Below are 13,878 nucleotides of genomic sequence, written 5' to 3'. Positions count from 1 at the left end.
ATATATAGAGAGAGAGAGAGAGAGAGAGAGAGAGAGATAGGCAAATACAAAACATATACAAAATGAAAGAATTTTGGGGGGAGCATTAACAATGATAACCCGAATTTGCTTCATATATGAGCAGGCTTTTGAACTAAGCCTTGGAATTTCTTTTTTTAAAATTCAACTTTGTTTCCTTGAATAAAAATCAATTTTTCCCTTCTTACACATTACTTTAAATAAATAAATGAAAACACAAACCTTTTATCAAATATGAACTATTAAGCAAAACAAATTCTTGCATTGGCCATGATATTTATATACACATGCATACACACACACACACACATTGTGTCAAACGGAATCCATCTATCACCCTTTTTTCATTCATCATGAGTCTTTTGGAATTCTAATTGGTCATTACACTGATCAGAGTTTTTAAAGTGGTTTGTTTTGATAATTTTGTTGGTATTGTATGAATTGTTTTCCTGGTTCTGCTCACCACAATGTATCAGTTCTAATAACTCTTTCCAAGTTACTTGGAAAATGTCATCATTTTTTATTGCAGAATAATATTCCATTAGAAGCATATACCATAATTTGTTCACTCATTCCCTAATTGATGGGTTTCCCTTCAGTTTCTAATTCTTTGCTACTATAGAAAGATCTACAAAAATGTCTACATATGGGTCCTTTTTCTTCTTTCTTTGATGTTTTTGGGATATATATAGGTCTACATCCAAGGATATGCACAATTTAGTTACTTTTAGGGGTACAATTCCCAATTTAAACCTTGGTATTTCAAAAGATGAAGCTGCAAAAGAAATTGTGAGGAAGTTCTCCCTTTCTCCTCCTTCTGGGTAACATAGCTGGTGTGCATTTGCATGAGTGTACATTGCATAAATTTGCGTCACCTAGCATGAGTCATGGGACTGTGGTCTATTCTCTTGATCTGGAGATAGTTGAATTTGACCTGGAAGGGGGAGGGAGGCTAAAAGGTTTGAGACAAGAAAGTAGGGTCTCTCTATCAATGGTGAGCATGCTAGGGGAATGGCAGGTACGGTGGCCAGGCTGAGACCACCCATGTGGTAATTTAGGTTAGGCCATTTTACTTTTATCCTTTTACCTAATTCTGATCTTTACCTATTCAAATAAATTTAATAAACTTTATTAAAATCCTAGGAACCAGGGTCCTAATTTTAATTCTTACAGAATACCATCCAAATATAAGATAAAATCTGGGCAAAGTCACAGAAAGAGGAGAGGGAACCAGTAATTAGATCAGTTTGACTGAAACATGGAGAGAAGAATGATATGAAATGTCTAGAAAAGTAAGCTGGAGTCAGATTATGAAAGGTTTCAAATGTCAGAGTAGTTTGTATTTTATCTAGAGGAAATAAGTAGCCACTGAATCTTTATGAGCTTCAGGAACATCATTTAGGATCTTAAGTTTAATTAAGGACCAGCTTCTTTCCAATTTAGTATTGTCTAAAAGTAGAAGTAATACAGTTCTTTTCATTGTAGTTCTGTAAGCAGAAGTTGGAGGGTCACTTGTTGGTTACAACATTTTCTTGTTTGGATATGTTTTAGATTAGATGGCTCCAAGGTCCTTTCCAACTCTGAAAGTCTGTCATTCTGTAACTTGACAGCTGTGGTGATGACATAGTAGAGAAGGAGGGAGACTAGAGATAGGAAGACCAATTATGAGACTATTGCAATAGCCCTGAAGAGAGATGGCTACAGGTCAGAGCTAGGATAGTGGTTGTGTGAGTGGAGAGAAAGTGACAGGTGTGATTTATGTTATGGAAGTAGGTTGATAAGCCCCAGTAACTAATTGGAGCCTAAGGGAAAGGGAAGAGTCAAGGATGAATCCAAGGTTGGAAAGATAGATGACTTGAAAGATAGTAATGCCCTCGATTTAAAACAGGGAAATTAGGGAGAAGTTAGGAGATTCTAGTCTGATAGAGGAACGTCAATTCTGGATCATAGAGGTCAAAAAGTAATGGATAATGGTGGTGAAATCAAGAATATGGTAATCTTGACTAAAGTGATGTGAAGTTGCAAATCATGGAAGATGAGGAAGCTTTAAACTGGGATATAGAATATTTAAGGGGATATTATCATGTATATTGAAGTTCCCAAATATAAGGCAGGAGTTGGGGAGGAGAGAAAGGTTGTTAATTCCTTGAGTAACTTGGGGGGCAGGTAAATGACTACAATAAGGATCTGGATTGGGAGATATAAATGAATGGAATAAACTTAAAGGGACATAAGTTAATCATTAGAGGGAAGGTTGTCTGGAAATGGTTATGAGATGCAGGAGACATGCTTTCATTGCTTCCTGATCCACTATGTCAGGAAGAATGAAAACTGATGCATCTTGAACTAGAAATGGCAGCTAGGGATGCATTGTCTTCTGGGAGAAACCAATTTTCAAAAAGTTCAAGAAGACAGAATTAAAGTGAGAGAAAGAAATATAGATTATTGATGATAGAATGGGCTATTCCTGAGGGTAAAGTAGGAAGGGAAGACAGAACAGGAAAGGAATTTGGGAAGAGTAAAGTTGACATGGACAGCAAAGGAAGGAATTTTTTGCTTAGACAGTCAGTGATTGTGAATCATAGCAATTAGGAGAAGTGGGAGTTTGCTAGTTATAGGGAGAGGAAGTACCATTTGACTGAATCAGTTTCTCCTCTTCTTGTAGTGATGGAGGATGGCAATGGCTTCAGATTTTTTTCTTTTAAAAACTAAGGTAACAAGGGGAGGGAGAATTGGATCAGTAAATACAGGATAATTAGGTCTCTAGATTCCTGATGTAACTTATGTTCAGCACTAGGTCCTTTGCCTCATACCAAGATAGTAGGGTTGGTGCATAGTTAGAAGCTGTCCAGCACATAACATCTATGTTTGGCTCCTTGTTACGCCTGGTGTCTGAGTCCCTATTCCTAGACAGAGTCCTGGAAGCAAGAGACCTTGTAGTCTGAGGCTTTACTTCTGAATGGGATCTTAGAAATAAGAAACTTAGCATCTGAATGCTTGATGGTTATGGAGAATTGAGACGTTGTTTTTCTTTTTATTGTCAGTCAAAAAACAAAAAAAGAAGAGAGAGATGATTTTTTTGTACAGATGCTATCCTTATTCACAAAGAAAACAAATAGTCCATATTGTCAAAAGGTTCCATAGAACATTACTAAGAGATTTTATTTCAGGAAGGTAGAAGTATTAAAAGGTGGACTATGCCAGGTAAAGGAATATTCAAATAGTGGGAAGAGTTCTATAATAAAAATGGTAGAGTTAAGAATTCTGAACTTAGTGGAGGAGACAGCATAGTCCTAGTTATGTAAAATCTTGGAAAGTTTCAGTCAACTGTAACCAGGAATCTGGCATTCCCTTTATCTGTTCCTGTGATCTCTTTTCAGTATAATTGGACTATTTGGACCTGGGCTTCATTTTTAAAAATTTAGAACTTAGCTTTTCACTCCACTTGACTTTCATGGAAAAGTAAAACTTGACTAGATGATGAGAAGCCCAAAAGCCTCCATTTCTCACATAATTTGGAGAATATCATACAATCCTACATTTAGGGTAGGAAGTTTAGGTTCCCAAAAAACAAGTCCTTAAAACTCACTGGTAAGGAAAAGTTAGAGATTTATTATTGGGATATTGGGTAGAGTAGATACATCTTTCCTACAGTTATGGAGTGAAGAAGCTTCCAGCCCCACCTATTCAATTGTTTTTTGGATAGCTCCAATCTTAAAGACATTGTATTCAAAACTAAATTTATTATCTTCCCCAAACCTTCTCCTCTTTCTAGCTGTCCTTCCAGTTGATGGTGCCACCATCATTCTAGTTATCTGACCTCAAAACCTTGAAGCTATCTTTGAATTTTTCCTCTAATTCATCATCCAAATTCCAATTAGTGGTCAGTCTTCAATGGCTTAAGGAAAACACATAGTCCAGCATGATTTGATTCATCTTAAATTTCCTGAATTATTTTGTATGATTCCCCTTCAGGGATTCAATCCTTCAGTCAAAATGGACTATTTGGGGTGAATGACCTGAATATAAAGAGGGAAACTATAAATAAGTTAAGTGAACACAAAATAGTATACCTATCAGATCTCTGGGAAAGGAAAGATTTTAAAACCAAGCAAGAGTTAGAAAAAATTACAAAATGTAAATTAAATGGTTTTGATTATATCAAGCTAAAAAGCTTTTGTACAAACAAAAACAATGTAGTCAAAATCAGAAGGGAAACAACAAATTGGGAAAAAATCTTTATAACAAAAAACTCTGACAGGGGTCTAATTACTGAAATATACAAGGAGTTAAATCAATTGTATAAAAAATCAAGCCATTCCCCAATTGAAAAATGGGCAAGAGACATGAATAGGAAATTATCAGGTAAAGAAATCAAAAGTATCAATAAGCACATGAGAAAGTGTTCTAAATCTCTAATAATTAGAGAAATGCAAAACAACTCTGAGGTACCACCTCACACCTAGCAGATTGGCTAAAATGAAAGAAGGGGAGAGTAATGAATGCTGGAGGGGATGTGGCAAAATTGGGACATTAATGCATTATTGGTGGAGTTGTGAACTGAATCAACCATTCTGGCTGGCAATTTGGTACTATGCTCAAAGGGCTATAAAAGAATGCCTGCCCTTTGATCCAGCCATACCATTGTTGGGTTTGTACCCCAAAGAGATCATAGATAAACAGACTTGTACGAAAATATTTATAGCTGCACTTTTTGTAGTGGCAAAAAACTGGAAAATGAGGGGATGCCCTTCAATTGGGGAATGGCTGAACAAATTGTGGTAGATGCTGGTGATGGAATACTATTACGCTAAAAGGAATAATAAACTGAAGGAGTTCCAGGTGAACTGGAAAGACCTCCAGGAACTGATGCAGAGCGAAAGGAGCAGATCCAGGAGAACATTGTACACAGAGACTGATATACTGTGGTAAAATCGAATGTAATGGACTTTTGTACCAGCAGCAATGCAATGACACAAGACAGCTCTGAGGGATTTATGGTAAAGATGCTACCCACATTCAGAGGAAGAACTGCAGGAGAGGAAACATAAGAAAAACAACTGCTTGAACGCATAGGTTAGGGTGGACATGATTGGGGATGTGGACTAGAAACAACCACACCAATGCAACTAACAACAATTTGGAAATAGGCCCTGAACAAGGACACATGTTACAACCAGTGGAAATGCGCATCAGCCATGGGTGAGGGGAGAGGGGGGTGAAGGGGAAACTAGGGGTATGAAGCATGTAATCAGGTTAAAAATGAATATTAATAAATGTATAAAAATAAAAAAAATGGACTATTTGATATTCCCTACTGTTATATTCCTCCACCCCAAAAATGCCCTCCCATTTCATCTCTGATTCAAAATTCTCCTTTTCTTTTAAAGTTCAACTTCATTCATTGCTTCCTCCCTGATATGCCTAGCTGGTTCTATTATCTCTTCTTCAAATATCCCTAAGTAGATTTATCTATGTATGCATCCTGTTTTCCTTCCTTTTCTCTCCTCCCAATCCATCTAGGAGAAGGTAAGCTACTTGAGGGCAAAAACTATTTTGTTTTTATCTCTGTATACCAGGACTTAGATAAAGTAGGTGCTCAAAACAAAGTGTATTATTAAATTCTTTTCCCACACCATCACTTGATTATTTCTTCCTATACAACCACTATAGTAACACTCATGAGTTCTGGTCTTTTATTACTTCTTATTTGAACTATTTAAAAAAATCTCCTAATTTATCTCCCAATCTCCAAACTATCCTTTATTCAGCTTTCCAAAAAACTCTTCATCTCCAACAGGCCCAACTATGTCCTGTCTCTCATTAAATACTTCAGCAGCTTCCCACTGGCCTATGGGATGAGATATAAATTACTTAGTCAATCAATCAATAAGCACTCCATAAGCTCCTTCTATGTGTTGGACCCCAAGTTTGGCTCTAATCTAATTTTATAGCTTTTTCATTCTAAGATCCAACCAAACTGGTTTTCTCCCACCTCCATACACTTGCATAAACTGATTTCTATGTTTGGGATAAACTTCGTCCATATCTCTGCCTTTTTTTTTTTCTTCAAGGTTTAGCTCAAATACAACTTCATCTATGAAGCTTTTCAAAATCTTCCCAAGCAAAAATGTTATTGGCCTCCTCAGATTTCTTATAGCACTTCTTCTAGATCTTTTATTGCCCCAATAACATCATATGTTGTATTACTAGATATGTCTCCCCTGCTCACTCTCAGTCCTACCTCCTAACCACTTATCTCAAATGAAATTATATTTGTGAAGTATTTAATATAGTGGCTTCCTCTCTCCCTCACTCCCTCCCTCCCTCCCTTCCTTCCTTCCTTCCTTTTGTAAGTTCTTTGAGGCATGGACTTGGTTGTTATTGTTTTTTGTTGTTGTTCTGTCCCCAATACATAACAATAGTTTTTGCCCATGGAAGACACTCTGTATTTCTGGATTTAAAACAAGCAATATTGGAAGAAAAGATTGCCAAGGAAGGGAAAACATTACCTTAAGAATAATGAGAGGGCCAGCTAGGTGACTCAGTGGATAGAGAGCCAGACCTGGAGATGGGAGGTCCTGAGTTCAAATCTATGACCTCTGATATTTCCTTAGTCATGTGATTCTGGGCAAACTTAACCCTCCTTACCTAGCCCTTACCACTTTTCTGCCTTGGAACCAATACTTAATATCTAAGGCAGACGGTAAGGGTAAAAAAAAAAAAAAAAAAAAAAAAAAAAGCAAGAGATGCCAAGTTAGAAGGAACCTGAGAGTAAGAGGTAGGAAGACCAAAAAGGGCACAAAAAAGTGACATGAAAGCAGCATGACTATCCACTAGGAGGAAAAAAGAACATTGATTTTTGAAAGTTAAAAAAAAAAACATTTTGCCAGCATAATGTCTGCAGATATATTATAAATATTTAATTAATATTACTTTATCCTGTTCATGCTCACTGACTTTTTCCCAAAATACTTTTAAAGAATCTTGCGAACCTTTCTTGGCACATATATTTAGAAAGTTTCCACTACATATGGCTAATTTTGTTATGTACTCAGTCCTGCCAAACTGGGAAAATGAATGCAATTTGTTTCTTGAATTCAGTTCAGTTGCTGAGGCGAAAACCTCTCAAGATTTCCCCAGCTCACAAAAAATAGCAAAAATTCCAATGAAAGTTATGTTTCAGTAGAAAAGCTTCTTTTTTTCTACAAATCATAGCCTCTCTCATTTATATAGTGTTTTATATTCATTATTTCATTTTATTATGATTTTTAAATTATAAAAGATACCTCCAGATTGTGCATGTGTGTAATTCTTCTCCTGTCTCCTAAATCAAAAGAAAATTGCATATAAATTTCTTGTGAATTTGGTATTTTAGATTTTCATTTCCCTTTTCACTTATTTCTCCTTCCTCTATTCAATACTGTACTTTTTCTGTTCTCCTTACTGACAAATTTTTAAACTTGTCACAAGGAAAGTATCTAGTATGCTTGGTAGGTCTTTTGGGGAGAATTTGCATATGGATGTGGATACAAATCACATTGGGTAAGAAAGAATGCATGGATACTCATCCACATCAGTGGAGGGGTGCATATATCCATAAGAACACAGATCAAAGTAGCAAGTATATTTCTGTTACCATAGAGTATCTTTATTCCCAGGATTATTGTTCTTTGTCTTTTCCTCTTTTCCTCTATCTTCTAAGGTGTCACATAATTGAAAAAAAACTCAACATTTAATTTAATATTATTCTTTCTTTTAATGAATAGTACATTTATTTTTAATACATTATTTCCCCCTCTCCTTCCTGCTTCACTTTTTTCATAAAAAGGGGCAAATAAAATAAAATAAGCCAGTTCAACAAAACCAACCCATCAACCATATCTGACAACTGTAAAGGTATGCAATATTCCATACCTAGGTTATAAATGTACTGCATTCCAGGTATTTGGTTGTTATTCATTCTATTTACATTCTTATAGTCATTATATATGTGTGTATATATATGTATTTATGGTCTTTCTATTTCTGCTTATTTCATTCTGCATGAATTCACAGAAATTTTTCCTGTGCTACTCTGATTCTTAATAACTATGCTTTCTTATTGTATAGTAACTGTCCATTATATTCACATACCACAGTTTGATTAATATCTCTTGAATTAATAGGTACCTACTTTGATTCCTTTGCTTTGTTTTGTTTTTTTTACTAGCAGAAAAATTCTACTGTGGATATTTTAGCATATACAGGATTTTTCTGACTTTGATCTCTTTGGAAAAAATATTAGGAAAATACCATTTACTAACTTCTTTTTCATTATAATTTTAAGTATGAACAAATATAACTATTTCTGTTCACAAAAAAGAACGAAAAAATTATGTAACAAAGATTGAATTTCTGTTACATATAGTTTTAATGTTTATATTACATTTTAGTATTTAGTAGGATACAAGAAAACTGCCCTGCTTGACATCCCCTTCTGAACCTTTTCTTAACTTCTGTGTTATTTTCTGCTTCTTTGATGCTCTTTTCTTTCCTTTTTGTGTGACTATCACTATCCATCAGTTCCTGCCTCCCAAAATTCTTCTCCTGCCAAATAAAACATTTTTCTTGTAAACAATTTATATAGTAAAGCAAAAAAAATTTACACATTGGCTGTAACTGAAAATGCACATATCATTCTGTACTTACAGTTTATTACTTCTCTGCCAAAATGTAGGAAACATGCTTCATCATTTATCTTCTGGAATAATGAATGATCATTGCATTGATCAGAATTTAAAATTTTAATTGTATTTCCCCCTTTATCTTATCATATGCTCTCTCTCTCTTTGACCTCTGACTGGTTTTTAGAAAAAAAGAAAATGGCATACATGTTTATGTGGGGGGGGGGGGAGATGGAGGGGAAAGGAATGGGGAGAGAATAGGACCAGTACAAGTAATTTAATGATTCAATCTCACTATTATGCTATTATGACTTTATTTTTGATGCATCTAGTCCAGAACTATTAGGTCCCTTAGACAGAACTCAATGGTAGTAAGTGATATTTCTTACATTGGAGAGGATGCTAACTGATAAGGGAAACCTGTACCTTCCCTTGGCTTCTGGATTTCTTTGGAGTTGACTGAGCTTTCCTCTGTAACCATCTCTTCAACGTAATGGATCAGCCAAAAGACATGATATACTAGTCTGCAGCAATAACAGGGATCACTGAAGCCTTGACAAAAAAGGCAGTGTCTAGTCCTACATGGAAGTGGTGGAAGGAGTAGGGCATTATTAGGCTTACAAGGATCTGATCCTGTCTCCTTTTGAGGTTCCAACAGAACAACTGTCTTCAAGCATCTTTGAGGGCCCCAACTGAAACAAATCCTATCTGACCACATTTTCCATCTTGCTTTATTTGTTTGTCTCTGACAGAAGTGTGAAAATTCTCCTGGCATTAAGTCCCATTTGCCAGTAATCAGACTGACTTTGATGTTCTTGTTCTTGTTGTTTGGTTGTTTTTCAGTCCTGTCTGACTCTTAGTGACCCCATTAGATACTGGAGTGGTTACCATTTCCTTCTCTAGATTATTTTATAAATGAGGAAACTGAGGCAAAAAGGATTAAGTGACTTGCCTGGAGTCACACAGGTAATGCATGTCTGAGGTCAGATTTGAACTCAGGAAGATGAGTCTTGATATCCTTAGGCCTTCCTTATTCAGAGCACCTACAGCCATGTTGGCTGATCCTATGGCATGCCAGAGTGGGCTGCTCTCCTCCCCTTCTCCATGTGGGCCTGGGGACATTCCTTCACTTTCCCTGCCCCTCTGCCCATCAGCCCAATGGGAGCACTTCTTCCTTTCCCCTGTCTGGGGTAAGGGGGTAGCTCACATGTGGCATGAAGGTTGAAGTTTGGGCAGTTGGTCTCTAAAAGTTTCACCATCACTGGCCTGTCGGCTTCCAGCCATGACCATTTTTTACATCCTGTATTTGTTTAAATATGGCAACTTAGTGTTTCTCTTTAGTTTAATTGATCATTGCTTCTTTTAGTGCTCTTTTTAAAATTTTAAAATCTCGTATACTTTTTTTTTTTAAACCCTTAATTTTGGTGTATTGTCTCATAGGTGGAAGAGTGGTAAGGGTGGGCAATGGGGGTCAAGTGACTTGCCCAGGGTCACACAACTGGGAAGTGGCTGAGGCCGAGTTTGAACCTAGGATCTCCTGTCTCTAGGCCTGACTCTCACTCCACTGAGCTACCCAGCTGCCCCCTTGTATACTTTTAATAAGACCTGCATCTCTAAGTACTTATAAATATCCCTACCTGGGTGTCCCCAAAGCACCTCAAGCTCAATATATTTGATGTGAAGCTGATTATCTTGATTCCAATCCTTCTAAGCCTCACAGAGACAACTAATTGGTAGAGTGAATTAATTGTTGGGCCTCCAGTCAAGAAGGCTAGAATTCAAATCCAGCTTCAGATACTTAATGACTTAATGACCCATGATAAGTCACATAAGCTTTTAAACTTTTCCTGCCTCTATTTCCTCATCTGTAAAGTAGGGATATTAATAGTACCTCTTTCCTAGGGTTGTTGTGAGGATCAAATGAGATAATATTGATAAATCACTGAGCACACAATAGGTGACATATAGTAGGCACTTAATAAATGTTTGTTACCTTCTGACCCTCCCCCCCCCCCACATTTCTGTTATACCAGCATTTATTCTTTCTTCCATGTTTATTATATTGGAGCTATCTCTGACTCTTACCTCTTTTTCACTTTCCATATCCAATGATGTATCAGGTTCTATTGATTCCATCTCTACAACATCCTGTGCATGTTTTCTTCTTTCTATTCCCCAAGCTACCACCAAAGACCACACTTCTATTACCAATCTGCCTAGATTATTGCAATTATTTCTGAGAAGTTTTTTCTACCTCTGCTTTCTCCTTTTCTCATCCTTCATACCAAAATGATAATAATAGATCATGACACTTTTGCTAAAAAAATCTTCATTGGGTCTAAACTGTTGTCTTCCATAGGTATGTCTGACTGAATTCTGGAATCCTTAGCTATTCCAAATTCAGTCTTTTCAGTAATCACAATAATGCAAATTTAGTTAAAGCCCCCCCTCCCTCCATCCCTAGCCTTTGCCCCAGCACTTAGCACAATGCCTGCACATAGTAGGCATATAAGAAAAGTTTATTGATTGATTGATTTCTTGTTGATAGACCAGGCAAGAACCAGAAATCAAAGAGCAAAGCATTTTAATTAGGATGTAAAATCAAACAATAGAGAAATTAAATAGTAGTCAATATCTTTCTCCCTGTATTTAAAGGAGCCCAATCTTCCATGCCAGTGGGAAAAAGTAGTCCCAGGATACTCCTGATCCAAGTGAAGAATATACATTATACTGTGACTACAATACTTCTTATGGATTTACCTCCCAGAAACACGGTGAACTCCACTTTTGATCCATACCACTTCCCTAAATGCCACTTCTCTCTGCTTTGGAATTATTGTTTCTCCATTGAGCTGAGGTTTTTATCTACTCCTAGAACACAGTTCTCACCATTTCACCCTACCCACCAACCCCCTAAATATCAATATCATTTCCAGGATCAAATATAAAATCTTCTATTTGGCATTCAAAGCCCTTCATAATCTATCCCCTCCACCCCACCCCACCCCCTATCTCATGCACTTCTATTCTTTTTATACCTTTTATTTTGTATTGTTGTTTATCCTTCCTACCCCCACCCACCCACTCTGATTTAATGACTTTGGCCACCTAGTGGTTGTTCAAACCAGACCCCCTGCCTGGAATCCCCTCCCTCCTTATCTTCATTTTCTGGCTTCCTTCAAGTGCCAGGTAAAATCCCACCTCTTATAGGAAATTTTTCCTGATCCTTCTTTATTTTTAGGGACTTCCCTCTATTTTGATTATTTTTCAATTGATCCTGCATACAGTTTATTTGAATATAGTTGCTTGCATTTTGTTCACCATTAGACTCCAGAGCAGGTAGTCTTCTACTTTTGTTTGTAATCCTGGTTGCTTGGCTCAGAATCTGCCAAGAACATAGTAGGCTGTAAATAAATGTTTATTGCCTGAATGCCTGACTGGTTAATCTGTTGCTGTTGGAGTATTATCATTGTCTTGTAAGAGTATCTGAAGCTAAAACTCCAAGGGATTGATCAACACACGTTTAGCTCTTCTGTTAGGCAGGCCTACCACACCCAACCAAATCTGAAATAACTGCTGTTAAGATCTTTTCTACTTGACCACTTTTATTCTTCAGTGGAAAAACCAACTACCCCTCACTCTTAACTTGGTGAGAGCAAATGAACACCTTTCAACTTCACCAGGATTTTGACACATAGTGAATGTGCCAATGCAAATTACATTGACACTAAACTAAGAATTAAGGAGATACTTGTTAAGGCTAAGGTTTTTAATAAACCCTTAAAATAAGTAAAGGTCAAACTCCTTGTCTGACAGTCAAAGCCGTTTAATCACTCAATCAACAAATATTAATTAAGCACCTACTATGTGCCAGCCAACTCTGAAATTATCCTATCTCTAAACTCTGGCCTAACTGATTTGCTTCTGGGTCCTAAACTCACAATACACCAGAATACTTATATAGTCTTTACAAGCCTGCTTCTTTTTCTTGGAATGCTTTCACTCCCCCTTTCTACTAATTGAATTTTTTCTGAGTTTATTTCTTGGTCTTCCCTGTACCATAGTAGCTTTTTATGAACAAATTCCTTTTTTGTTGTCATAATTTGCTCATTTTCTAGCCTATACCTTGACTTTGAACTTCATGTTAAAGTTGGTCTTTGTTCAACTTGGGGAAAGGAGGCCTTGTTCCAAGCTTTAGGCTTTGTGTGTGTGTGTGTGTGTGTTTGTGTGTGTGTATGTGTGTGTGCTGCTATTTTCAAAATTTGTTCTGGGGATCTGCAGGTTTTGGGTGCTTATGAAATGGTATGGTCATTGATCTCTCATTCTATGCTCTGGTCTTCATCTATGAAATGCCTCCTTTGCCACATGCACTAGTGATTCTCTCTACCCTAGAACTGTAAACCAGAACTGCCAATGGACAATAGGATTGCCAGTTAACACCAGCTGCACCCAATGCCAGCAAAAGGTCTCTTGTAATCTCATTCTGATCAGTTGTTTGACCCTCTTACTGTTTCTGGGCTGAGAGCTCTGAAAGCTGCTGTAGCTTCAGTCCCTGTTCCCACCACTGAGTATTTTGGACCTACCTCCACCTCAGGGTTGCAGACTTTTCTCTGCTGACCTCTTATGTTTTCTTAAGCCAGAAAAATATTACCCTGGTCTTTTGTTGACTCTGTTGCTCCAAAATTTGATTTGAGGCATTATTTCTAAGTTTTTTGGGAAGGATTGTTGAGAGAGCTCAATTGAATGTGTTTTTCACTAATCTGCCATCTTGGTTCCACCTACTTTAGGAATATTTTTGCAATGCCTTCTTATTATTCCCAGCTAGTGAAAGAGCTATTTTAGACCTCATTTGTTTTAGAACATTTTAATGTATTTATGCAGTATTGTATATTATAACCATCTAAACTACTATGTTTTCCTCCAACCAGACTCTAAGCTCTGTAAGTTCAAGGATCAAATCTCATATCTTCATGTCTTCCCCAGTCCTTAGCTTTGTGCCATACACAGTTGTTTATTAAAGTTTATACAATGTAAGAAGGGAGGAAGGAAAAAAGAAAGAAAAGAGGGAGAGAGGAAGGAAGAAAGGAGGGAAAAAAGAATGGAAGAGAGTTGAGTGGTTCAGCTAGAGAGCCAGGCCTAGAGATGGGAGGTCCTGATTTAAAATCTGGCCCCAGACACTTCCCACTGTGTGATC

The sequence above is a fragment of the Gracilinanus agilis genome, chromosome 3, assembly GCF_016433145.1.
Source record: "Gracilinanus agilis isolate LMUSP501 chromosome 3, AgileGrace, whole genome shotgun sequence".
NCBI classification, from domain to species: domain Eukaryota; kingdom Metazoa; phylum Chordata; class Mammalia; order Didelphimorphia; family Didelphidae; genus Gracilinanus; species Gracilinanus agilis.
This window is presented reverse-complemented; position numbering follows the sequence as displayed.